Source organism: Uranotaenia lowii, chromosome 1 (genome assembly GCF_029784155.1).
Source record: "Uranotaenia lowii strain MFRU-FL chromosome 1, ASM2978415v1, whole genome shotgun sequence".
Lineage (NCBI taxonomy): Eukaryota > Metazoa > Arthropoda > Insecta > Diptera > Culicidae > Uranotaenia > Uranotaenia lowii.
Genome location: NC_073691.1, coordinates 55,476,600 through 55,504,468, shown reverse-complemented (window position 1 = coordinate 55,504,468; position 27,869 = coordinate 55,476,600). Strand labels below are relative to the sequence as shown.

General features: G+C 37.4%; 1 protein-coding gene across 1 annotated transcript in view; it reads left to right on the top strand.

Annotated features, from left to right (window-relative positions):
- Positions 1-16,468: 16,468 nt before the first annotated feature.
- LOC129760287 (uncharacterized) overlaps positions 16,469-27,869 on the top strand; it is a 75,769-nt gene continuing 64,368 nt past the window's right edge. The window contains exon 1 of the mRNA XM_055757924.1: positions 16,469-16,543. The gene's annotated coding sequence lies outside the window, so the exon portion shown is untranslated. The remainder of the gene's footprint in view (positions 16,544-27,869) is intronic.

Below are 27,869 nucleotides of genomic sequence, written 5' to 3'. Positions count from 1 at the left end.
ATATTTAGGCACTTCTGTTTGCAGAAAACTGAAATTGATGTAAATGTTATAACATATCGCTGTCATAAATAAAATATATTGTAATGATCTAATTATTGTACTAACGATCAACATTTGAGAACCAAAGTTAGCAGTTGTAAGAGAAATGAAAGTTGTTATGTAGATCCAGCATTAGAATTTTATTATATAATAAATAAATATTACGGGCACTACTATTTGGCTGAATTAAAATATGAATGAATTGTGAGTTTAAAGAATTTTTACAGAATAGTATTATAAACAATTTAGAAAAAAAAAAACGATGTGACCTATTTCAAATTTTGAAAGATATTATTTAAATAAAAAAAAATTAAAATGACGCGTCTATTTAGTGTCCGCTTGATTCAACTGAAAAATAAAAATCATTTATAAAAAACCTTGGCGACCGTAGCACAGTGATGTAATATGAACACTGACAGGATAACCATGGGACCTGAAAAATGTGGCTATGGTTAGAAACATGCATTGAATGAAAACAGCATAAGAATTGAAATTTATAACTGATGGCGAATCCTACAAAGTTAAAAAAAAGTAAAATAAAATTTCTGAATATTTGTTCATTTTGTCGATGAACGCTGAAAAAATGTACATGATTATTGATAGCATAGCTTGTGATAATCCGTCTGAATGAATATAATGAGAAAAAATCCATGATTATAGGCTGAATTATAAATTAAAAGTAATTCCATTCTCATCGTGTCAGTTTCATCAGCAACACTTAGAACAATTTAGATTATTATGTTAAAAAGACACAATTTTAACAGTTCAGTAACAGAAGAACATGTAAGTTATTTATATATTGAGCATAAAGAAATGTTGTATAGTTAATAAAAAATGTAGAAAAGCATTAAGAGTATAAGAAATAAATTTTGACACTGAAAACTATGAAAATAAGTTGAATCTTTTGCAAAAATAATGAAGAAAATTTTCACTCATATACATATGAAACTCAGAAACATTTCAGAATAAGATATTAAGTACCATTCTTTACAAAAGCAATGACTTTTTTTGGATTGAAACCTGTAAATTAGAGAAATTTAAAAATATATTTAACAGATATTAAAAAATCTGAAAATTTCAAAATAATGCGATGGTAACCAGTTATTTAGAATCCGTCATCTAGAATATAAAAATAATAATAATAATTACATCAAATGCTTGTTATTATCGTTTCACCATTCATGTAAAGAGCGCCGTCTTTAGACATAATTATGTCAACTTGTTTCAGGTTAAAGGATTTTTAAATTTGATTGCGTTTTATGTCAATTTAAGCTTATTACTATCGCTTAAATGTGTTTCAATAACTTAAACTTGAAAGAGAAATACAGTTCTAAGTATCATTCTAATTACATATCTAACAGACATTTAAAAAAAAATCACTCCCTAGATAGCGCTTGCACAAAAACGAAATTACTCACCAGATGTCGGTAAACATGCAAAGAATATTTCTACATGGTGACGTTTGAACCAGGTATTCGAACCTTTTTTAAACTAGTGACATCTGTATGTCACTTACGGTATTTGTTTTTATGGAACCACCATGAACTGACGCGTCATCACACAACCATTGCAAAATGATGAAAATAAGAATTCTTAAATTACCTGTTATCTGCGAAAGTTTTACCTATCCCTCTTAGACCGTCAGTAGCACAAACACTTCAGCCACGCTCCAAATGACAATATTTATCAAAATCACATATTTAACACCTGAAAATCGACTTAATAAAAACTGATACTAAAAACACCTTCAGCTTGAACCATGGGTGCCAGTTCTCTTCAGACCACGCCTAGATGTTGTTCTAACTGAAAATAAAACTCGAAGAGATGATTTGATTTTGAAAGCACATCAATGCACTTTTTGTGACTTATCAAATCCCGTTTTGAGCACTTTCGTGCCCTTTATGTGACTAAGGTTGCATATAACGTACGTATAGATCACTTTTGCAACTTTCAAGTTCGTTAATGAGTACATATAGTTCACAAATGGGAATTGGGCAAAACAAGTCACATACAACGTACATATTAATCACTTTTACAACTTTAAAGTTCATTAATGAGTACATAAAGTTCACTGAAGGGAATTGGGCAGTTGATTCTCTTTGTCAGCCAAAATGTAACTTTCAATGCCTTCATTCAAGTTAATATGTGACTTTTGGTTGCTTGGGTAAGAGTTTTCAACTTTTATTCATTCAATCAAAAATTCGATCGAAAAATTAACTGACGCCAAAATTTCCTTGTCCTACATCACCTAGATACTTGAGAGCAGATACATTCGCGATAACGTCATGTCCCCCACAAGGAATCCCACGACCCCACGGCCAGCTGCTCTTAAAATGTGACCAAACTTTGTGAATCATGTGATTATTTCTTTAATTATTTTATCACCTCGCTCACTCATCCCGTCGTCGCTATCTTTTTGGTTACCAATTCCTGGTGATAAAATCAAGTCGACTTCGAAGGAACAAGATTGTTGAAATGAAGAAGCCTTGGAGGCTCCACTGCAGATGGGTAACTCTCGATAATGAAGTGCCGGTAATAATAATAAATTAAATTACACTAATATAATATGGTCGGCCCAGTCTTTGGCTTTGGTTGGGACAGCCATATGCTAAATCTTCGGGGTAAGCTTTTGACTTCGACGATGGTCTGGTGTTGTTTTTTGGGTGTTGAATGTTCGTTTTTTTCGGAAGTTCTTCAGATCGAAAAAAAAAACGGTACATGTGATGGGCACCAAAAATCTCCCAAAATAAGTCGGCGGGCTTAATTTTATAAGTTAAAGTATAAAATTTTGACTCGGTAAGTCCTTTTCGAGAACGAAAAAAAAAATCCTACCCACTATTTAGCGGGAGGATTCGGCACTTTAGTCGACGGGCAACGACGGTCGGTCAGTTTTTTGGGTGTCGATTTACTATCGAAAAGCAATAAAACAGTGCATTTTAAAGCGGGGCACCCCGTTAATTGGCACCATCTCGTCGTCGCTTTGGGTCAATGATGGTCATAAAACATTCGACAAGTTGGGGTCTGGCGCTCTTTCGTTTGGAGTGTTTTTTTGTACCATATTCAGGAAGATGAGACAACGGCTCAGTCCATTGGCATAATTGATGATTTGATAAGAGGACTGGCTGGGTACCTTTTTTGGAAAGAAATATGATAAGTTTGACCCACGGTGCACTAATGACAACTCTTTTAGTTTTGTTCCTGATGCTTTGAAGCTCTCATCAGATATAGGGAAGATTGAAGAGAGATGATAAATGAAACTCATAAATATAAGAGAAACATGTTTGAATCTTTTTTCCAGATCTGAAAACTTTATTACGAAAAAGGGTTGAAAAACTTGTTTCTACCAAACATCGAATCAATGCGAACTTTAAAAACCTCTTTTGCCATTAGTTATGGGTCACGCTCGGTAATCGGACGTTTTGGGAGCTGACTTCAAAGCCAAAATTTTTCTCAATAATCGGACGTTTTGTTGAAATACTTCCAAAAATTTTAGTTTTTTCTCTGAATATTTCACTTATGTTCGAGGCTTTCCTTTAAACCTGTTGGATATGTTAATTCTTGCAGAAGTCTAGTGTTCACCCCAAAACCATTTTTTCATTTGTAATGAGAAGACATGGCAAAAATGTATCAAACTTCAATTTCTGATGCGCACGGATGTACAATATATGGTTCGAAAGATCTTGACGATACAAAAATATTGCACATTCGTGTGCACCAAAACATCAAATTTGTTCAGTCTCTTATGTGTGACAAATTGTATCGAGTGTAATGATCTCATCCTAATCCGATTCCGGACCGTAATACATCATGGTTCAGCTCCCAAGGAGACGCGAACCCGTTTTGCGTCTCGTCTCGAATCATAGGTAAACAAAGTGGTCTTTTGAAGCGTGGAACGATTTACTATTTCCAAACAAATGACACTTTGCAGAACACCGCGAAAGTTTGGCCCCGGAACGCAAAACTTGAGCAACGGCGAAACGTCAATTGATTTCCCTTCTTCCACATGGAAGAAACTATTAAATTGTTGGTTCACTTTCTTCGGACTATCGCTTGGGTTTGGTTATCTCGAACTGGGACTTTGCCCAATCCTAAAAATGTTCAACATTTGCGAGCGTATGTTTAACTCAAACCCTTTTACTCAAAAACGACCACGTGCAACTCGACAGTTGGTTTACACATTTTGAATTACAGCCCTAGCGAATCTGGGTCATAGGATTGCAGTTTGCTGTCAGTCCATTTGGTTGGTGTAGAAATTAAACTGCAGCCAAGCAGGAATGAGCAATTATTTACATTGAAAATATTTTCCCCTATAATTCTCTGTTTACTCGCGGGAGACACCAAAAAAAGAGTTCAACGCAAAGCAGAAAACACAACTTTGTGACTGTTGATTTTTCCATAAAATTTAATTTCATCTCCGAACCCAAAGGAGGGGAAAACGAAATTTTCCAACTCATCGTTTCAATCAATTTTTTTCGCAGTTTTCTCCCGGGTAGACGAAAATCGGGAAAAACCTCGGTTTGGATACTATTATCATCACTGCCTGCCAATGATTGGACGATGTTGATGGTGTGTTCAAATTTTATGATTAGTCATCACTAAGCAAATGTGGGGAAGCTGTGTCGGCGTTCAGGGAATCTTTCCCCGGGAGTCAAATGTTTAAAGTCATTTAATAGCTTTAATTCCATCTAGTTATGAGATTGAATTATTTAACCTGGATTTGATGATTTTTTAGATTAATCCTTATACATAATTGATGGCTGTAGAACAAACAAATCCAACTCAAGGATTAAATAAACCTTATGACTCAATATTTTTAACAGATTTCTGGGATAAACTCATAAGGAAAATTTTCAATTTCTGCCTCATTTTTTCCGATGTCCTTCTGGATTCCATTCTAGCGCCTCACTACAAATCTCGTTCTCATATCTACGCAGCGTGTGCCCAATCCATCTCCACTTACGTTCTCGAATCTCGATTTCTATCGCCATTTGATGTCACTGGCGATATAGTTCCACATTTGAGATCCAGTTGCCAGGCCACCACGCGCTTATGGTATTCCCCAGGCAGCGCACAATGGGGAAAAAAGTGTACAAACCGCGAAGAAATTCAATATCTTTCGTGCTACATGACCCAAATCTATGAAAATATACTTTTCTTTTGTGAAAATTTACGGAGAATCGATTGGACAGAGTTTCAAACGCCGCACAAGCTTACGAACGGAGATATAGTGCCTTTTTAACCCCTTATTCCCCTATATTTTGTAAACATTCCAGAAAAACACTGATTCGAACCAGAGAATTTTGAATGAAAAAAGACTTATCGTGCGTTATTATTTCTGAGGAATCGAATGAAGGCTGTTCTGGCCTCCGCACGCTTCAGAAAATGGAGTTATGGCTGTTTTTACCCTCAATTCCCCTATATTTTTCAATTATTTCAGAAAAAAGCTTATTCGAACTTGAAAATTTTGAACCAAATGGGTTGTATTTTGTGTGATTTTTTCCGAGAAATCGAATGAATGCTGTTTGAGCCCCCGCACGCTTTGGAAAATGGAGTTATGGCTGTTTTACCCTAAATTCCCCTCAATTTTTCAAATTGTTATGAAAAAGCATGTTCGGACTTGAAAATTTTGAAACTTTTTTGACGTATCTTGTGTAATTTTTTCCGAGGAATCCAATAAAGGCTGTTTGAGCCACCGCACGCTTCGGAAAATGAAGTTATGGCTGTTTTTACCCTCAATTCCCCTACATTTTTCAATAATTTAAGAAAAAAGCATGTTCGGACTTGAAAAATTTGAACCAAATGGAATGAATCCTATGTGATTTTTTCCGAGGAATCCAACGAAGCCTATTTGAGCCACCGCACGGATTAGGAACAGGAGCTATGGCTGTTTTACCCTCAATTGCCCAACATTTTTGAAATAGCTCAGAAAAAGCATGTTGAGACCAGATAATTATGAACCAAAAGTAAAGTATTTTGTGGAGTTTTTCCCGAGGAATCGAATGAAGGCTGTTTGAGCCGCCGCACGCTTCGGAAAATTAAGTTATGGCTGTTTTACCTTCAATTCCCCTACATTTTCAAATTGTTAAGAAAACGCATGTTCGGACTTGAAAATTTTGAATCTTTTGGGACGTATCTTGCGTGATTTTTTCCGAGGAATCCAATGGAGCTTGTTTGAGCAACCGCATGCTTTGGAAAATGTAGTTTTGGCTGTTTTTACCCTCAATTCCCCTACAGTTTTCAATGGTTTAAGAAAAAATCATGTTCGGACTTTAAAATTTTGAACCAAATGGGTTGTATCTTATGTAATTTTTTCCAAGGAATCCAACGAAGCCAATTTGAGCCACCGCACGGATTGGAAACAGAAGTTATGGCTGTTTTACCCTCAATTTCCCTACATTTTCAAATAGCTCAGAAAAAGCAGGTTCGGACTTGAAAATTTTGAACCAAATGGAACGTATCATGTGTGATTTTTTTCGGGGAATGCAACGAAGCCTATTTGACACATCGCACACATCGGAAACAGGAGTTATGGCTGTTTTACCCTCAATTCCCTTTCATTTTTTCAAAAAGTTCAGAAAAACCATGATCGGACTTGAAAATTTTGAGCTAAACGAGACTTATCTAATGCAATTTTTTCCGAGGAATCCAATGGGGCCTGTTTGAGCCACCGCACGCTTTGAAATAGTGAGTTATGGCTGTTTTTACCCTCAATTCCCCTACATTTTTCTGAAATCATTGAAAAATGTAGGAGAATCGAGGGTAAAAACAGCCATAACTCACTATATTAAAGCGTGCGGTGGCTCAAACAGGCTTCATTGGATTCCTCGAAAAAAATTGCATAAGATAAGTCTCGTTTAGCTCAAAATTTTCAAGTCCGATCATGGTTTTTCTGAACTTTTTGAAAAAATGAAAGGGAATTGAGGGTAAAACAGCCATAACTCCTGTTTCCGATGTGTGCGGTGTGTCAAATAGGCTTCGTTGCATTCCCCGAAAAAAATCACACATGATACGTTCCATTTGGTTCAAAATTTTCGAGTCCGAACATGCTTTTACTGAGCAATTTGAAAAATGTAGGGAAATTGAGGGTAAAACAGCCATAACTTCTGTTTCCAATCCGTGCGGTGGCTCAAATAGGCTTCGATGGATTCCTTGGAAAAAATTACATAAGATACAACCCATTTGGTTCAAAATTTTAAAGTCCGAACATGATTTTTTCTTAAACCATTGAAAACTGTAGGGGAATTGAGGGTAAAAACAGCCAAAACTCCATTTTCCAAAGCGTGCGGGGGCTCAAACAGGCTCCATTGGATTCCTCGGAAAAAATCACGCAAGATACGTCCCAAATAATTCAAAATTTTCTAGTCCGAACATGCGTTTTCTTAACAATTTGAAAATGTAGGGGAATTGAAGGTAAAACAGCCATAACTTAATTTTCCGAAGCGTGCGGCGGCTCAAACAGCCTTCATTCGATTCCTCGGGAAAAACTCCACAAAATACTTTACTTTTGGTTCAAAATTATCTGGTCTCAACATGCTTTTTCTGAGCTATTTCAAAAATGTTGGGCAATGGAGGGTAAAACAGCCATAACTCCTGTTCCTAATCCGTGCGGTGGCTCAAGTAGGCTTCGTTGGACTCCTCGGAAAAAATCACATAGGATTTATTATATTTGGTTCAAATTTTTCAAGTCCGAACATGCTTTTTTCTTAAATTGTTGAAAAATGTAGGGGAATTGAGGGTAAAAACAGCCATAACTTCATTTTCCGAAGCGTGCGGTGGCTCAAACAGCCTTTATTGGATTCCTCGGAAAAAATTACACAAGATACGTCCCAAAAGATTCAAAATTTTCAAGTCCGAACATGCTTTTTCTTAACAATTTGAAAAATTGAGGGAAATTTAGGGTAAAACAGCCATAACTCCATTTTCCAAAGCGTGCGGGGGCTCAAACAGCATTCATTCGATTTCTCGGAAAAAATCACACAAAATACAACCCATTTGGTTCAAAATTTTCAAGTTCGAATAAGCTTTTTTCTGAAATAATTGAAAAATATAGGGGAATTGAGGGTAAAAACAGCCATAACTCCATTTTCTGAAGCGTGTGGAGGCCAGAACAGCCTTCATTCGATTCCTCAGAAATAATTACACACGATAGGTCTGTTTTCATTCAAAATTCTCTGGTTCGAATCAGTGTTTTTCTAAAATGTTTACAAAATATAGGGGAATAAGGGGTTAAAAAGGCACTATATCTCCTTTCGTAAGCTTGTGCGGCGTTTGAAACTCTGTCCAATCGATTCTCCGTAAATTTTCACAAAAGGAAAGTATATTTTCATAGATTTTGGCCATGTAGCACGAAAGATATTGAATTTCTTCGCGGTATGTACACTTTTTTTCCCCATTGTGCAGCGGTTTACAAAAACTTGCAGTTTTCGCGTCGTTACCGCATATGTGCAAAAAGTTTTGCACCCGTACAGCAATACGGAATTTGAGTTAAAGATTCGAATTTTCGTTCGTAGAGATATCTGAGCGCTAGATGTTCCGGAGACTTGCAAATGCAAATCGGGCTTTTCTGATCCGGATTTCGATGTCCTTTTTAGTACCACCATCAGGCGTAATCTGGCTACCAAGATACTGGAAGCACTCCACTTTCTCAACCTGTTGTCCAGTTACCATAAAACTAGAGGGATTTCCAGTGTTGATCTCCATCGACTTGGTCTTTCCGACATTGACTTTGAGACCTGCTGCCTTGGAGCTTTCGGTGAGGTCGTCGAATTTCGTAGGAATCCAGCTTGTTGCCGTCGGAGTGAAGCGTCGATTTTCTCCTGGATCCTGTTCAGGATCACTTCGCAGAGTACTTTGAGGGTTGTACAGATCAAAGTTATGCCACGCCAGTTACCGCACTCGGTCAGGTCTCCTTTCTTCGAGACCTTTACGAGGATACCCTGCATCCAGTCGGCCGGGAATGTTCCAGTATCCCAGATGTCAGCGAAAAGACGGTGCAACGTTTGTGCTGACAAGGTAGGGTCGACTTTGAGCATTTCAGCAGGAATGCAATCGATTCCAGGTGCTTTGTTGGATTTCATGTTTCTGATTGCCGCTTCTATTTCAGCCAGCGAGGACGCTTCCGAGTTGACGCCATTAATGCGACTTACTGTTGGCGCCTCGAGCTGCGGGTTCTGTTGGCCATCGCTATTCGTGACTCGGAAGAGTTGTTCGAAGTGCTCGGTCCATCGTTTGAGCTGATCTGTTTGATCGGTCAAAAACTGACCTGCTTGGTCTTTCCGCGGCATTCTTGCATTAATCCTTGCACCACTGAGGCGGCGAGAAATGTCATAAAGTAATCGGATATTTCCATTGGCGGCGGCTCTTTCTCCCTCTTCGGCTAGGGAGTTTGTCCAGGCTCTCTTGTCTCGTCTACAAGCTTGTTTAACTGCCTTTTCCAGCTACGTATATCGTAAGCAGGCGGCTGCTTTGGCTGACCCGGTACATGCCTGCTCAATTCCGACTTTTGCTTTTCTCCGATCATCAACCATCCTCCAAGTTTCATCCGACATCCTTTCACTTCTTCTTCCACAAACTTTACCGAGAGTACCACGGCTCGTCGTGATAAATGCATTCTTGATTCCGCACCACTGTTCTTCGACTGTTCCATCTGTCAGCAATTCCGAGGCTCGGGACTCTAGCTGTTCAAAGTATGCCCTTTTCACCTCTGGATTCTCCAACCGGCCGGCGGACGTTGTATCGACACCCTACTTTCTCCTCGCGCCGTTGGACACGCGCAACTCTTAGTCGTATCTCGCCAAGGATGAGGTGAAGGTCAGATGCAATGTCTGCGCTTCGTTTGTTGCGGACATCAAGAAGGCTCCTTCTCAATTCTCGACTGATGCAGATGTGGTCAATTTGATTTTCTGTTCGGCCATCTCGGGATACCCAAGTGACCTTATGTGCTGGTCGATGGGGGAAAAGCGATCCACCGATCACCATGTTGTTGTTGCCACAAAATTCTACAAGCAGCTCTTTGTTTTCGCTCATCTGTCCTAGACCATGGCGCCCTATAATGCGCTCAAGGTCCTGATTGTCGGAGCCAATCTTTGCGTTGAAGTCGCCCAAATGGATTTGAATGTCACCCTTCGAAATTTTCTCAACCACGCTGTTCAGTTGACTGTAAAACTGCTCCTTCTCCTGCAAATCGGCAACGTCGGTTGGCGCTCAACCAATGAATCAAATTGTCCCTGATATTGTCTCACAACAAGCGACAAAGTATACGCTTGGTGTTTTCTTTATTCTCTCTGTGCAACAACTATATGTCTCTCCCGTATGTGTATCATGACAAAATGAAATAGGCAACACACAAAAAAAAGCATAGTAAAATTACTAAATCCGTGGTTTAAACGAACAACAGGCGACCATATTTTTGAGTCAAATATGTTTTGTTGTTTATAATACCTTACGCATAGCTATTTTACTATGTGCTCAATTTGGCTGCGCATAGTAGATTCGACTGCGTTTTAGTAAAATTGTCAATGAAATGATGCATTGTTTTACTTCGTCCCTAGTAAAATTAATATGTTTCATGATGAAACTAGTATGTGTTATGATAAAGATTAGGAGGAGCGAGGAGCTTGATTTAAATAGTAAAATTACTATGTATGTTTGTTTGTTTATTTGCATGCATGCATTATGACATTATTTGAAACATGAAAATTCACACTTCCGACACACGTCGGTCAATGTTAGTGTGTTCTCCCGATGTTCTGGAATGATTTTCAAATTTATGTACTTATAAAGCAGCTCAAAATTAGTTTTTTTTACAAACGGGTTTGATGATTAATGATCCTGAATTAGTGTAAACAACAAGAATGTTTACCATAGTAAAATTATCATACGCACTTATGTTTTTGAGTCAAATATGTTTTGTTCTCAAAAGTACGATGTGCGTAGTATTTTGTTGATATGAATTGGTGCCACAATGTCAAAATTACTATGGGGACGGTAGTTGTGATAGAAATTATGATGAAATTATCATGACCATAGTATTTTCGACAACAAACATTGAGAGTTATCGAAAATTACCAGGTACATAGTAATTTCAATATTGTTTCATACGCACTTTCACAAAATCGATGTTAAACTTTTCGTGGTTGAAAATACTATAGCGCTGAAATGGTAAAATTATCATGACAGCGTCTTTGGGATGACCACTCAATTTTTTTCCGTGAATCAAGAATTGTCGTGTTGTTGCATGTGAAATTGTCCCGAAATTTAAAACTTAAGACAATCCGCTATGATTATTTTTTGTTTCGATTATAGTCGTTTTACCATCTTTGTGGCATTCGCGACTTTATCAACGTTCCAGTTGGCGGACAGTTATTGAAAAACTTATCCGGTACAACTGTGTTCGATATTTACTCTTGGGCTCGACCTAACGGACATCCGCTCAGGAAGCAACAGACTTGCCAACTGAGCTATATCACAAGCCCAAGCTATGATTACGTGGGATAAGAGAACCCATGTTAAAAATAGCTAAGGGACACTGGGTAACGGACAATTTGACCGGTTCCGGAACGAAATATGTTAAAGTTATCGGATCGGATGAGAAGAAAGCGCTTGAATTCAACATGAAGAGAATCGATTCGGGGACAAGAGTTCTTGGCCATGGCTCATTTGGCCAGTTCCAGATCTAAAAAGGCCAAACATATAGAATCGAGACTTGCGGCATATTGGATGAGAGCTCTTGGTCCGAACGCGAAGGAAAATAGGGAGTTAGATGTGAGAAATGAAAAGTAAGAAGTGAGAAATGAGACATGACATTTCACGGCTCTCTTCTCAAGTCTTTCTCATGTCTCTCCCCACATTTTCCTTCATGTTGAGGCCAAGAGCATTCTTCTCATATGCCGCAAGTCTCTATCAGATAATCTTAAAATATTTCGTTGCCGACCCAGCTAGATTGGCCATGACCACGACCCCCTATCTCTGAATCGATTTTTCTATGAATTTCCTTCATCTTAAGGTCTAGAGTTTTCTTCTCAAGAGCCGCAAGTCTCGATCCGGTAACTTTCTATATTTCGTTCCGGAACCGATCAGATTGGCTATGGCCACAACCCAGAGTCCCCGAATCGCTTCTCCTATGAATTTCCTTCATCTTGAGGCCAAGATCGTTCTTCTCATATGCTGCAAGTCTCATTCCGATAACTTTGAATGTTGGATCCCTTCATCTTGCGGCATACATTTTTCGTTCCGGAACCGACCAGATTGGCCATGGCCATGACTCAGTGTCCCCAGATCTATTTTCCTATGGATTCCCTACATGAGGAGGTCAAAAACTTTTCTGAAATATGCCGCAAGTTTCGATCCGATAGCTTAAATTTGGTGTTTGCGGAACGGCTTATCCTTATTATTTTCAAAAGCAACAAACGAATGTTAAAGAAAAATAATGTCGGGATCAATGAGCAAAAAAAAAATTATCTTCGTTTTGAGCGTGCGACAACGACAATGATACATTTTATTTTGTCATGAAAAGTTCAATTAGGGACAACAATACAAATAATTTTTGCTTTATTAGGGTCGGCAAAATTTTGGTTGGACTATAGCATAAATCTTCATAAAAATCTTAAGCGCTTTCTATAACATCACCTGGACTCTAATAAAGCCAAAATCAGGCCCTATCCTAGAAACGTCATCATGACCAATCATTGTTGGTCATCAATTTTGGTCACCAAAGCTTCAAAAAAGCTATTATTATAAAACATTTTAGCACTTTTTGTTTTTTTTTCGATTCTGTGAGTTCTCGGAGTTTTTTTTTTATTTTTTCCAGCAACCATGATGGTTGATGAATGATGGATGATTGCATTATTGAGATATGATCTAGTAAAATTAATATCCAAAAACCAATGTTTTAACCGTATTATGAGCATATTTTCTACTGCCAGTCAAGATTTTAGGTAAAATGTGTATGAAATAGTATCTTGAAATAAATGCGCCTCGTCAAATCTGATGGTCTATCATAATGGAATTGATGAAAAATAGGCCTGAAAAAATATTTTCAAATGCTTGCATTGTAAATCCATCAATATTCAATGCTTAATAGCCTGCTTATGGTCAGATAAATGGCTAATTAGTTTTATTATGGTTTAATGATGACCCCATAAAAAGCTAAGATTTGAAGTTTCTCTCGCAAGCCAACCAATTACACGCTTAGGATGAGTTCCTCATTTCTGAGTTGTTAATCATTAGTACAGTAAATGAGGACAGACTTTTCGAATGAAAAGGGATTGGTTGTTGAAGTCAAATTTCGTTGTCTGACGCCATCTTGAAATCCAAGATGGCGGCTTCCGCTGAACTTTAAAATGTTGTAAATGACTTAAAATCGCATGAAACCCCAACAATATGAGAATTGGGTGAAAGGGCTAAACGAATAGAAGTCGTATTTCGCTATCAGACGCCATCTTGAAATCCAAGATCTATAAAACCCCCACAATATGGGTTCAAAGCGATCAACGTGTAGAAGTCGAATTTAGCTATCTAACGTTATCTTGAATTCGAAGATTGCGGTTTCCGCTGAACTTTATAATGCTGTAGATGACTTAAAATCTCCACAATATTGGTATTGGGTTAAGGGCTGAACCAAGAAAAGACGAATTTCGCGACCAGACTTCATCTTGAAATACAATATGGCGGCTTCCTCTTTGCTGTAAAATACTGTTAATAGTTAAAAATCGCATGAAACGTCCACAATATTTTTATAGGGTTCAAGGGCAAAACCAGTAGAAGTTGAATTCCTCTTTCTTACTTTATCTTTAAACTGTGACCCAAAGATGGGTCTTGACTCAAACATTCAGTCAGCGAAACTTTTTTTTTTTTGTAGAGAAATGAGTCCAACTTAGATGAAATTTCAGGGACTAGATAAGGGAAAATTGATGTTGAAAAACATGCGAAAAAAAAATGCGAAAAAAATTCGCCTTGTCTCCCGGTGAGACTTGAACCCACATCTTGCGCCTCTCCGGGGCCCATGTATTAACATTCTACTACAGGAGACCAACCTGGCGTATGAATATTATACTGGTTGAGTGTCGATGTCTATCGGAATGAAGGGAATAGTTCTCCCATGTTATCATAATCATTTTTCTTGGTCTATTTCTATTCCCATCTTTTCATCTTACGGTAGTTGGACTCAAATTTTTTTCGCATGTTTTTCAACATCAATTTTCCCTTATCTAGTCCCTGAAATTTCATCTAAGTTGGACTCATTACTTTATCTTGAAATTCAAGATGGCGGCTTTCACTGAACTGTAAATGACTAAAAATCGCTCGAAAGCTTTACAATAATGGTATTGGATGAAAGGGCTATACAAGAAGAACCAGACTCTGTTTGTTTTTGGCAACACGCGAGAAATTTTGGTGTTGCCAAAATAGAATATTGCCTAAATCGAACGATTTTGTTCCACTCAATACTACATTAAAACTACTATTTTTGATTTTTAGACAATTTCGATCATTTTAAATCACTTTTATTATTATTTTTATAATGTTTCTGATGAATTTAGCACTTTTCTTGTATTGTTTATAGTTTCGAAGCAACACAAATCTTCAACAATCGCGGCTACTGCTGCTGTTAAATAAATTTTTACCGTGCCAGATAGATCCGTGCGTTTATCCGAACCGATCTAGCCCTCAAGGAGGTTGTTCATTTCCGTATCTTTCCGAGGATTTCTTGTTGTTCAGTCCGGCGTTTTTGGCCAAATTTAGCCGCGGACAGGTATACCGGGTGCTTCGACTCGTCCGGCATAATTGTTTTTTTTCTCAGGAGCTGGTAAAATCGACGGAGGAACTTAAACCTTTGTTTAGATTAACTTGTTGTGATTTTGACATTTATCTGTTCTTCGAAATTTCTAACTTGATCTGGTAACACCAGAATCGAAAGTATCGCATTCGAACGAAAACAAGGATATCTTTTTCGAATTCGATCGATTCGATCTGTCGTTCGAACGAACGACAGATACGTCGTAAACAAGAATAAGGCTGAATGTTATAAACAAATTTTTAATGAATATAACTAAACGATAAGCCATTTCGAAAATATGTATAAAAGACGGAAAAGATACTCAGCTAAGATTCCGGTGGAACAAGTCCAAATTGGCGAGCCTTTCGTTCGACGTCTGCCATCACATTTCTCACAGCCACCTGCTTCTCGTTGAACTGCTTCTCGCTGCTAACAATTTTTTGGATCTTCTGATGGTTTTGCTTGATGGGAACTTTCGTTTGAGTAGCTGGCAACTCTGACAACAACGTGGTCCATTCAAGCTGGAATGCTGTCAGTGAGCCGTTTGGTCTCCACCTAAAAGGGGGATCTTCTCCCTTCGTCCAAAACCCCATCATGCTGTGTATGCAAGGTAGGTACTTCCAAAACGAAAGCAGCAAATTCTCTCTCCTCACTTTGGCGCACTTTGGGGTTTGGGCCCCAACTGCTGACGGACGAACGCACGGTCTGAATGACGGTAGAATATGAATGGAGCCAACAACACCGGACCTTCTGCTCCCTAGCGGCTCTGCAAAATTTCAGTTGATAATCGGTCGCGTTAGGGGTTGGAACATCTATCCTCGCGGTTGTCGGGGAGCGCGCGAAATTTTTCTCAAGACGTCGTCGATCGTCGTCGCCGCCGTCGATTTTCGAGCTGTTTTTGAATGGGCCGCGTGCGGTAAGACGACGAAAAGATTTTCGGCGGTTCCGTTCCGTTTGGCGGGAAGTTTTTTTTCTCTAAAGGAAGGAAACAACGTGATTCGCAACATTTCGGCAAAGCCGGTGGCAGCGATTCGGAAGTTGGAGGTACCCACCGACAAAATTCGATTGTGGGTGGCTTTCATTCATCATTACGCGCCGGTCTACCCGGAATAGTTCGGGAATGGATTTGATTATGTTTGGCTGCTTGTTTTAATGTTGATGATGTGTCATTTTTTTTCGCCTTCACTCTCTGACCCAGAAGAAGATGATTCCATATGGCTCCCGCCGAGTTTGATTGTGATGTTGTGTTGTGGTGGATTTTGAAACGGTTGATTTGCGGGGGTGTGGAAAGTTGGAATGGAATTAATTGAGAGTGTAGAGTTTACATTTGATGATGGCATTTTAATCGACCGCCACCGGTAATTTGTGGATGGTGTATTTTTTCCTGATGCTGCTGCTGCTGCTGCTTCTGCTGATTAGTGAGATATTCGCATCAATCGGAATGTGAGATAATGGGTGGGAAAATGCAAATAAAAGTTATGGAAATTGCTCGGAAGTGAAGAATGTCTAGTGCGTACAAGTGAATGTTAAGAAATGTCTCTGTTAATTATGTAATTGAATTATGTTTGTGGAATGTATTACTAAATCAAATGCGCGCTTTTTATGGAAGAGGGATAAAATACAGGAATATCATCATTTCAAGTGAACAAGCATCACGCATAAAGTCGAATTCAGTGTTTATCATCTTACAACTTTTTTTAAATCGACTCGCGCATTAAACGAGAACCTACGGTATGAAATATTGAATCTCTACTAATCCATCAAATGTTTCTAAAATAAAAGTTATTTATTTCTGGTGCAGAAAAAACCTAAAAATATGAAGACATTTTATCATCTTTTCATATCATTTGGTTTTTTAGGGTTTTTTTTAATTTGTAAATTTTATTTAGATTTTGTAAATTTTTGGTACAGACTTTACAGAGACAATATCAGAGCTCTATAGTTTACCCTCGATTTTCTCAATGACAAATTGTTGTGATGTTTTATATCCAATGATTTTTTTTTCTCTAGTTACATATGAACATAGGGGAGATAAGAGCATAATGGCCACTTTAAGAAGAACGCTAAATTATCCATAGAAAACAGCTATAATTTGTGAATTTAAAAAAAAAAAACGAACACACACATATAGGATCTCAGTGAAACTTCATGTTTCTTTGAAGAAATCTAATTTACTTAACTCTAAGGCGTACATCTTTCAAGGATATTATGGCTAGCATCTTACAAATGCTAAAACCACCAGACCACACAAAGAGTACTATATGTGCCGTGATCGGGATTCGATCTCATGGACTCTAGCTCAGAAGACTGGAACGCTATCCTCTAGGCCATGACCGGCGGCTAAGTTACTCCATTGTTTCGTGTTCAGACACTAAAATAAAGTCTGCTTCATTTAATATTGGAACACAAACAATTGCGTGCAGTTCAGTCATTTATTAACGAATTCATAATTTGTTTTTCATACAAATGTAGCATTTTCTTTTCTCTTTCATAAAAAAAAATTAAAAAAATTATTCATTGCTGTTTCGAAGAAATTCTCGTACTTTTCCCGTAATACGGCACATTAGGCGGCGCACACCCTTTTCGTCCACCGTTTTGGCGATTTGATTCCACCAGTTCTTCATTTGAGTCATGTTCCTAACAAGTTTTCCCTTTGCCTTAAGCCTCCGCTTCGTGATTGCCCAGTATTTCTCTATCGGCCGGAACTGGGGGCAGTTTGGGGGGTTGAGGTCCTTCGGTATTACGCTGACCCCGTTCGTTGCGTACCATTCCATAACCGTTTTGCTGTAATGGCAGCTTGCGAGGTCCGGCCAAAACATTACTGGACGGTCGTGGGCACGAATAAACGGCAGAATCCGTTTCTGTATGCACTCTTTTTTGTAGACTTCTGATGTCATTGTCTTGTCAGTGAGAAAGACTTTGGTTTTCTGTTCACAACTGCATATCCCCTGCCAAATCATGTACTTGCGGGCGAATTTATCCGCAAACACGAACTTAAATTTTGCAGGTACATCCCCCCGAGTCGTCGCCAAATAAAATTTTTGACCTGTGATTTGCCCAAAGTCCGCCTTCACGTAGGTCTCATCGTCCATCAGAATACATCCGTCGAACTTGGTCAGCATTTGGTCGTACAGCTTTCGAGCACGGATTCTGGCCACATTGTTCTGCTTCAGCGTCCGATTTGGCTGTTTGCTGGCTCGAAATGACCTTATTCCTTCCCGGAGACGAATTCGTCGCACCGTACTGTGAGCGGCCTGGAACTTATTGGCCAAATCGCGGTCTGAAAGATTGGGATTCCTCTTGACGGCCTTGATGACTTTCCCACGCAGTTTCCGGTCGACAGTTCCACTCCGACGCTTCGAATGCGGCTTCCGAGCCGTCGTCAATGTTTCCTTGTACTGCTTGATAACACGCCATACGGTATTTCTGGGCATTTTAAGCTGTTTAGCTAGCTTCGATGCCGACAACAATGGATTTTCAAGAAAACTGTGCACAATTTGATCTCTCCGTTCGACTTCCATGGCGGTTGTTTACAAAATGCTATCGTTTGGTGTTATGACATAAATACATGGTGAAAGGTAATGAATTTCCCGACACGTGGGTGAAAAAAGTTTCCAAATCCGTCCACTCGGAGCGCCACAATGAGCAAAAGAATTTGTTCCAATATTAAATGAAGCAGACTTTAAGTCTATTTCCTAACGGACTTAAACTTGAAAAAGGAGATAAAAGCATTTAAAATGCATTTTACAATTTTTTGATAAAAGCTCAAAATTAGTCACTGTAGGGGCATAATGAGAACCGCCACTGGGGCAGTATAAGCACCATTAATCGGGGTACGATGAGCATTTTTTGTCGTAGATTCTAGCAGCGAATTCAACTCGATGAAATTAACTGAATTATAGAGTTACAGCTTGACTTTTTTCATCTGACGATTTGGCCTATTAGTAAGGTGTCGAAGAGGTAATCAGAAGACTCGAGTTCAATTCCAGGTCGATGCAAGATTCTACGGCAGAGAATGCTCATCATGCCCCGATCAAAAAATCAAAAATTTAATGATTGTGAAAATTGAAGAACAATGTGTACATCATGTAGCAGTGCGTACATTTTAGATCACGATGATTAAACGATCATTAGAGCTTATTTTCCGGTGCTCAAAACTTATAATATTATCACTTGAGAATCTAGTTGGTTTTTTTTTAATATTTCTGTAAAGATGATAAGGAGATTTCTTTTTTACTGAAAAATTATTACTATAGGAACTACATAACTGTTCGTCATGAAAATTTAATTGAGAAAATTCGTACTTTTGTGGATAATTGGAGTTCTTACTATGCCTCGGGTGCTCGTTATGCTCTTATCTCCCCTACATAACTAAACCAATTTCAATACATGTATAAAAGAGTTATTTCCTATTCTATGCCCTCAATAGGCTCAGCCACGCCGTCTTAAGATCAGTAGACTTAATGGGTGTATATTATGAAACGGAATGTAAAATTTTGTCTGATTTGAGGAAGCCCCTATTCCAAGGGGGTCGTTCTTACGTTCTACAATTACTAAGACAAGGACTAGGACAAGGACTAGGACAAGGACTAGGACAAGGACTAGGACAAGGACTAGGACAAGGACTAGAACAAGGACTAGGACAAGGACTAGGACAAGGACTAGGACAAGGACTAGGACAAGGACTAGGACAAGGACTAGGACAAGGACTAGGACAAGGACTAGGACACGGACTAGGACAAGGACTAGGACAAGGACTAGGACAAGGACTAGGACAAGGACTAGGACAAGGACTAGGACAAGGACTAGGACAAGGACTAGGACAAGGACTAGGACAAGGACTAGGACAAGGACTAGAACAAGGACTAGGACAAGGACTAGAACAAGGACTAGAACAAGGACTAGGACAAGGACTAGGACAAGGACTAGGACAAGGACTAGGACAAGGACTAGGACAAGGACTAGGACAAGGACTAGGACAAGGACTAGGACAAGGACTAGGACAAGGACTAGGACAAGGACTAGGACAAGAACTAGGACAAGGACTAGGACAAGGACTAGGACAAAGACTAGGACAAAGACTAGGACAAGGACTAGGACAAGGACTAGGACAAGGACTAGGACAAGGACTAGAACAAGGACTAGGACAAGGACTAGGACAAGGACTAGGACAAGGACTAGGACAAGGACTAGGACAAGGACTAGGACAAGGACTAGGACAAGGACTAGGACAAGGACTAGGACAAGGACTAGGACAAGGACTAGGACAAGGACTAGGACAAGGACTAGGACAAGGACTAGGACAAGGACTAGGACAAGGACTAGGACAAGGACTAGGACAAGGACTAGGACAAGGACTAGGACAAGGACTAGGACAAGGACTAGGACAAGGACTAGGACAAGGACTAGGACAAGGACTAGGACAAGGACTAGGACAAGGACTAGGACAAGGACTAGGACAAGGACTAGGACAAGGACTAGGACAAGGACTAGGACAAGGACTAGGACAAGGACTAGGACAAGGACTAGGACAAGGACTAGGACAAGGACTAGGACAAGGACTAGGACAAGGACTAGGACAAGGACTAGGACAAGGACTAGGACAAGGACTAGGACAAGGACTAGGACAAGGACTAGGACAAGGACTAGGACAAGGACTAGGACAAGGACTAGGACAAGGACTAGGACAAGGACTAGGACAAGGACTAGGACAAGGACTAGGACAAGGACTAGGACAAGGACTAGGACAAGGACTAGGACAAGGACTAGGACAAGGACTAGGACAAGGACTAGGACAAGGACTAGGACAAGGACTAGGACAAGGACTAGGACAAGGACTAGGACAAGGACTAGGACAAGGACTAGGACAAGGACTAGGACAAGGACTAGGACAAGGACTGGGACAACTAGGAGCTTAGCTTAGTTAACTACTCGTATCCACCTTAAATCATTGAACTTGAAGTGCTTAGATATGAGCATTCCTTTAAAACTTCAAATGATATATTTGATTTGACTGTGTCCAACTTACGCACTTCAAATTCCATGATCGCTGGCGTGGCTAAGCAGAACAAGTTCTACCTCGCCAATGGTTGCTACTCCGTGATTGATCGAGGCCATCAGTTTTTTGCAAGGGCCAAAAGAATGGTGCTTGGGACTAGCAGTTCATTCACATTGCACAAAACTTATGCTCTCTCTCTTTGAAAATGATCAATAACGGCGCCTACCATGTCCCAGTAGTCAGTAATAAATGAGGGGGAAGGGGATTGTCAGTAGGATAGAAAAGTGTTTGTTTTTCAATAGGTACTATTTAGTTCCAGATGATTTTTTTACAATTTACGAAAATTTGTACCATAACTAGAAAGAATCAAACCTTAATTTTTTACTTAGCTAAAAAAAGGATATAAAACATCTTGAACGATTTTCAAATTAAAAATTTAATGTAAATAAACTTCAAAATTATTGCCTAGTATCTTTCAGTTCTGACTCTTAAATGCATGGTTTTATTTTGAAACAAAAATAACATAAACCTAAATATCTCTGAAAGGCGTGGATATTTCATACACATATATTCAAAGCAAATATTCTTAACCCTTTCCTTCCCATGGTAGCACAGGTGATCCACAACTTTGCACAGCTCGCATTTTAACTGGGCGCTTTGGATCAACACCATTTTTTCACCGGATTTGTAGATATGAGTGAAGAAACATTGCACGAAATTTGAAGAAAATCGGTTAGCTAGGTTTTGCTTGGCAGATCAAAAGCTGCAAAAAAGTCGGATTTTTTTCGAATTCAAATCAAGTCGTCATTTATTGTTCAATAGCTTGACAAGTTTTTATGATTTCCTGCAAATAAAATTACCGACGTGCATAAGGTTGCTTATGCAAGCAGAATCGAATAATGGTTTACTTAGATTCCAACTAAAACAAATAAATTTTTGAGTAAGTAAAGTGGATCACTGGTGATACACTGGGAACAAAACGTACTTTTCTTCTTGTGAAACTTCTTATCAATACTCAAGAAAATCATTTCGTCAACAAACAAAATCACTTCAGGATAGTTATTTCATCTGCTTAAATGACCACATGTCTCGAAATATTTGTTAAAGTTCGTGATTTTCTCAAAAAACGGCATGTTTTGTTTTCCTTGCGCAAAGTGCCATGGTGGCCATTGTTGAAGGCAAAAATGAAAATTTCAAATATTTCAATAAATAGACTTTCGAGGGATGCGTATACCAAAGAAGTTTTTTATCAAATAGGATCGTTTTAGTTTGTGATCAATGAAGTGATGAAATTCCATGTTTTTTCAATTATTTCCTGTTTTTCATTTGCACCCTATGTGTTGTTATCTTCCCAATTCACAGTGGTCCAGAAATGAAATTTAGAGGGAAACAATTATTTGTGCTCTCGCCTTAGGTTTAAGACATTTGGTGTCCGAGACAAAGTTTTACAACATCACAAGGCTCTTTTGAAAGAAACAATTTAAGGGTGGTTCATAAAACTACTTAGATACGAAAATTATTTTTTTTACTGTAATTCAATAGTGCTGTATTATGTTCAGCAATTATGTAGAACAACATAATTGATGAAACTTTGTAGAAGACTTTGAATGTCTATCTATTACCGTTTAGGTTTTATGATGATTTCTCGTGTACAAGGGTGGTCCTACAAAAACAAGTTTTTTTGTTATAACTTTGTTGAGTATCAACTTATTAAAATCATGGAGCACATATGATCCACCTCAAAACTCTAGTTTGAGCTAGCGTTCAAACAAATGTATTCAAATTGTTTGCATATACAAAGCATTGTTAAAAACATTTAGTAATTTTTTCGTAGAAAAATATCGAAAAATGAGCCGGTGACGGAGCACAGGATGCCTTTCTGCTGGAAGTTTCTGCTCTCTTCCCCCCCCCCCCCCCCCCCCTCTCTCTCTCTCTCTCTCTCTCTCTTTCTCTCAGTTTTGCTTCGATTGACTTGAAAATTTGACACAACATTCTTGAAATGTATTACAATAAGAAAATATAAAAACATTTTTTATTTTTTTTTACATTGAAAAAAAAACCATTCCAATTACCGTCCGGAAATCGGAAAATTTTATTTCTTTAACCACGTTAACAAAAATAAAATTAAATACAGTAACAAATTAGAACATTTAAGCTGAAATTGTTTCAGACTGCTCTTTGGTCGTCTTGACCCAAGCAACCGAATGTTGCGATTAAACTCATCTCATGCGCTGTCTGAAAAAAAAGTAAATAATAGTGTAAAATACGAGAATTTAAAAACAATATATTCTGAGGGGGAGTGGAAAAAAACCATTTTTTTTCTATTATTATTTAAGGATCAAAAGATCCCGGTCTTTTGAAAACGATAAAAAGACGTTAGGCCTCTAGGAAATTAAAATTGCAGTCATATTAGGACTGAAAGAATTGAACAGCTTTCCAATAGGCACTTTAGAACCATATAACTTTCACTTTCTCATCTTTCTTTTCATCTTTGTTATAATTATTAGACAATTATGAAATTTAATTTTCAATTTTGTTTCATAAAATTACAAACTAACAAAACATTGAAAATGTGTTTTTTTTCGTTGGCGTATATTATTTCCTGTTTAAAACGATTAAAATAAAAAAAATCTTCTCCAGATTTCTTGATTCAAGTTTGACTGTTAAACACAAGAGATACCAGCAAAAAAGGATAAATAAAGCGGATTCTGCGTTCATCTCAGAGCCAAGAAGGGAAAATAAGTATTAATAGATGTGGTTTTTTTATGAAACGCTTTGGCGATATACATTTAGATAAATCTCCAGAAATCTACATGCATATTCACAAATAAAAGAAGATTTTTGAAATAAAGGTTTTAAATAACACAAATAAATATTATTCAAGACACTAAGTAATTTTGATGTCTGTGAAAAAAAACTACAAATGATTTTTTATGTTATTCCCCATTTTGTAAAATACGAGAATTTAAAAAAAATTAATCCTGAACGAATTTTAGAATTTTTTTTTAATATAAATCTTAACACTCTGCACTCTTCAGCAAAATTGTTAAATAGATTGAAATCTCCAGTAGCAAACTACAACAAAAAGTTGCATGGATGGCAGAAATAGTTGTTATGTTACCTATTAAATTTTCTTTTATTTTTAAGCGTTCTATCTCAAGTCTAGGAAAACACAAGAGGTGATAAACAAAATCTAACTAAAAATTCAAGAAGCATAAGTCTTCCAAAGAAAACAACTTTTTCTGCTTTCTCTAAAGAAAGTCTATAAGTGTTTTACATTAAAGATTCCAATTCGTCATCAACATTGTTAAGGACTGCAAAACGGTTCGACTTATGCTTTAAAAAAATATTGACGACAATTTTGGTTCATAAATTTTTAACAAATTTCAAATTCCTCAATCTCACAGAATTGGAAAAAATAAACAAAAAGAAAACTCTTTGTAATGATCTTCTGTTAAGCCAAAACTGTGCACACATTTTATAAATAAAAGATTGCCTATTTCCAAAAGTTATCACCAAAACGAGAAATGATACAAAAATAACTTATTACGCATTTGGGTTCAGCGCCCTTAGGTTTTTCGAAACTAGTTTTTGAATTCTTTGCACTTTGGAAAAATGAGTATTTCGAACTGATTTGAAAAAGCTCAGGAAAAAATTGAAGATATCTCAAAAATCTCTCCAACATTTTCAGCCTTCAACAACGTGTGTTTTATTTTTATTTGTAAAATGACATGTATAACTTGGGATTCGTTAAAGAGCTCATAAAGTTTTTTTTAATCTTTGATAAACAAATAAAGAAAATGATCTTTTCAGAATATTTTTAGCATGAAATATTTTAGATTCGCAGATTGAAGTTGTTTAAATCGAAATCAGTAGATATACTCAGCAAATTTTTCAAAACTTTTTACTCACCTTATTCAATTAAATTCAAAGGAATGAGGAAGAGCTAAGGAATAATATTTTTTTAATTCTGAACTATGCAAGAAACTATGCTGTAAAAAGTAGAAATTATTGAAAAATCTATAACACTGATTGTTTCACCAATTTGGCCTTACGTATCGGCAAGACTGAAGCAAACGATCATGTTGCTCGATTGGCTAAAATCCCGAGTCGATGGGAGGTGATAAAGAAACAGGAGAGATCAATAGGAGGTGAGAGCACATGTTAGAAGCGATGCCACACATATAGATTTTCTAGTTTTAACAGTTTTAATACCGATTTTTGAGGAACTTTTCGATCAAGAATCGGTATATACCGGATACTGATTTTTTACACATACCGATTTTTAACAAATTTGTTCAAACGAAAAAATTGTATCCCAAAATGCAATCAAAACTATCGTTTTTTGTCATTGTCAAATTTCGAACCAATCTGAAGCTTGTTGAAAGCTAGCAAGCCTCAGTTTAGAGGATAGCATCTTTGTCTTCTATGCCAACTGCCTTGAGATGGAATCTTGGCCATTGAACTGATAGATTAGAGATTTTAGCTGTTTTAGGGACTTGTTTGCTTAGATTTGTTTCTGTGTAGTTCTGGTTCTATAAATGAATTAAAACCATAAATTTATATTGTTTAATTTTTGCCCCTGAATGTATGCAGCAACCTTGTCCATCTTTTGAGTATATTTTTTTTTCAAAGAAAACATTGAAAAATTCAATTGAGCCCAAACAAAAAATTACTGATGTTTTAAGCCTTCTGTGCTTATTGGCATCAAAATAACAATTTCGAAGATGTTGAGATACTTTAAAACCATAGTGATCAAAGTTACACCGAAACATAAAACTGATTTTGTTACAAACATTCAGTTATAGTCACTAATGTCGTTTGAATATTCTGCTATCAATGATCATGCTTTATACTCCTTACCTCAGTAAGTATTTTAAAACTTTTTAGTGTTACAAAAGTGCAACCCCTTCCAAAAAATTCTAAAATGAATTAAAAAACTGATCAATTTTCTCCCAGTTTACGGTACCTTTCGTAGCGAAAAGACAAAAATTGAAATTCTGCTAATTATAATGTGAAAATATTAACTGATTGAACATTTTACATCAAGACATAATTTTAAAAGCCAGATTCCCAAAAAAAAACTGAAGCAATCTCAAAATGTAGTTCATGTTCTAGAATATCCGCAGCCGTGCCATTTTCATCAAATACCAAGAATTATACTGAAATAGCAAAACCAAAAATGCTCCTTGGTGCCGCGTTCCGATAGTATCAGTGCCATAATTCACCAATCCTGTGTGAAAACAATGCAATGGCAAAAGGGTAATTCCAGTGAGAAAAACACACGAAGCTAACTGTCGGGTTTTTGCATTCGATTGAAGAAATGCCGAATCAATGAATCGGATTTTTACCATTTGCGCTTTACCGATTACCGAATTGGAAATTTTATGAGCTTGAATTAGGGAGCATCGAATCGTTCTGAATATTTGGTGGAAAATAAGAACGGCTCAAGTTCAGATCTGCATCTTGGTTGCTGCATAGAGCATTGCAAATATTTGAATAATTTATTATTGGGTTTGTTTTTTAAATTAAATTTAAATCCGCTCAACAATTCAATATTCTGGGCATTATCGAAAATATTGGTTCAATGTCTTAGAAGAGAAATTCTCACAATTTGTACTAACCAAGGTAGTGTAAATTTATGACCTCTCATTTCAAAATGATGACCTCTTAAATGTACATTGTAACTTCTGTATGACGACGATACGTTACGCATGGAACCCTACTGTTAACGGGGAGCTCATTATAGCTCATTTAATTTTTAACAACCCCAACACACCGGTGCCGGTGGTTAAAACTTCAAACGGCTGATTTATTTTTGCAAAAGAACACAAGGCGACAGAGACGAAAAAGTAACGACAACAAGTAAGTTCGCGTGCCGTCAAGCACTTCATTATCTAGTGGCACGCAGCAGCAGTTTCTCTCGCAGAGCTTGAATGGGGTGTAAAAATCGACGCCTCAACCCAAAGTGCGTAGGTGTCGAGAGTCATTTGCAATCTGTCGGAAGATTTGTTTTGTGCACGCTTTTTGGTGATTTTTTTTCTGTGGAATTTCTACAAGGTCGTGGGTTAGTTGTGAGATTTTTGCCAGTGCGTTGGATGGAAGTTTTTTTGGAATGTTGAAAATAAAATACCAAGCTCCAGTAAAAGGATCAAAAGTAAGCTGAGTACCCCTCATGGTGCTTTCAAGTCATTTCCAAAAAAAAAGTTCTAAACCTATTTTATGGTTCAACCGAGATTGACATGATTGTGGATTAACAAAAAAAACACAATAAACATTTATGAATCATATCATTTCAACGAATAATATTGTAATCTTTTCTGTCAAATTTGAAACACAAACAAAATTTGACAGAAACTTGAAATGTATTGGGCCTGGGGCTGATTGACACCTTCTTTTTTTTTAAAACAAGATTGTTCGTCAAAAATCAGTGTAAAATACGACAAATCTTAAATGGAATTTTAGGTGATAAGTGTTAAAACCCCAAGGTCGTAAAAAGTCGGTCCTTCAAAATTAAACAGCTGTAACTTTCTATTCCCTGCACAAAATAATTTTTGGAAGTAAGCTTTCGGCAAAAAATTTTTTTTTTATAATGCAGTGAGGAAAATTCGTTTAAACGCACAGCTATATTTAAACATTCGGGTTAACCAGCCTACAATAATTGAACCAAATCAGTACCAAATGTTGAGTACCGTAAAACGGGGTAACATTGATCACCGGGGTAGCTTTGATCAACATGAAATTGCTCCAAATAATCATCAATAACTAAGTCTGTATTTTGAATTTTTGAAAACTTTTTTCTACGTTTGAAAGCCTATGAATTTAGTATCAAGTAGGCAAAATTTTGTTTGTATTTGAAATTTGTTTTCTGTTAGTAAAAATGTTATTTCAAAATCTTAAAATATCTATTTTTTGCAAGGCTCTCAAACAAACAGCTCTCCTGGTGATGAGAAAAAACATTTAGAAGCAAACGGGTTGTTGAATGTGAAAGAACAACTTTTTTTCTTTGTATATGTATAGTTATAGTGCTATTTTTATAGTCATTTGATGATAATTTTC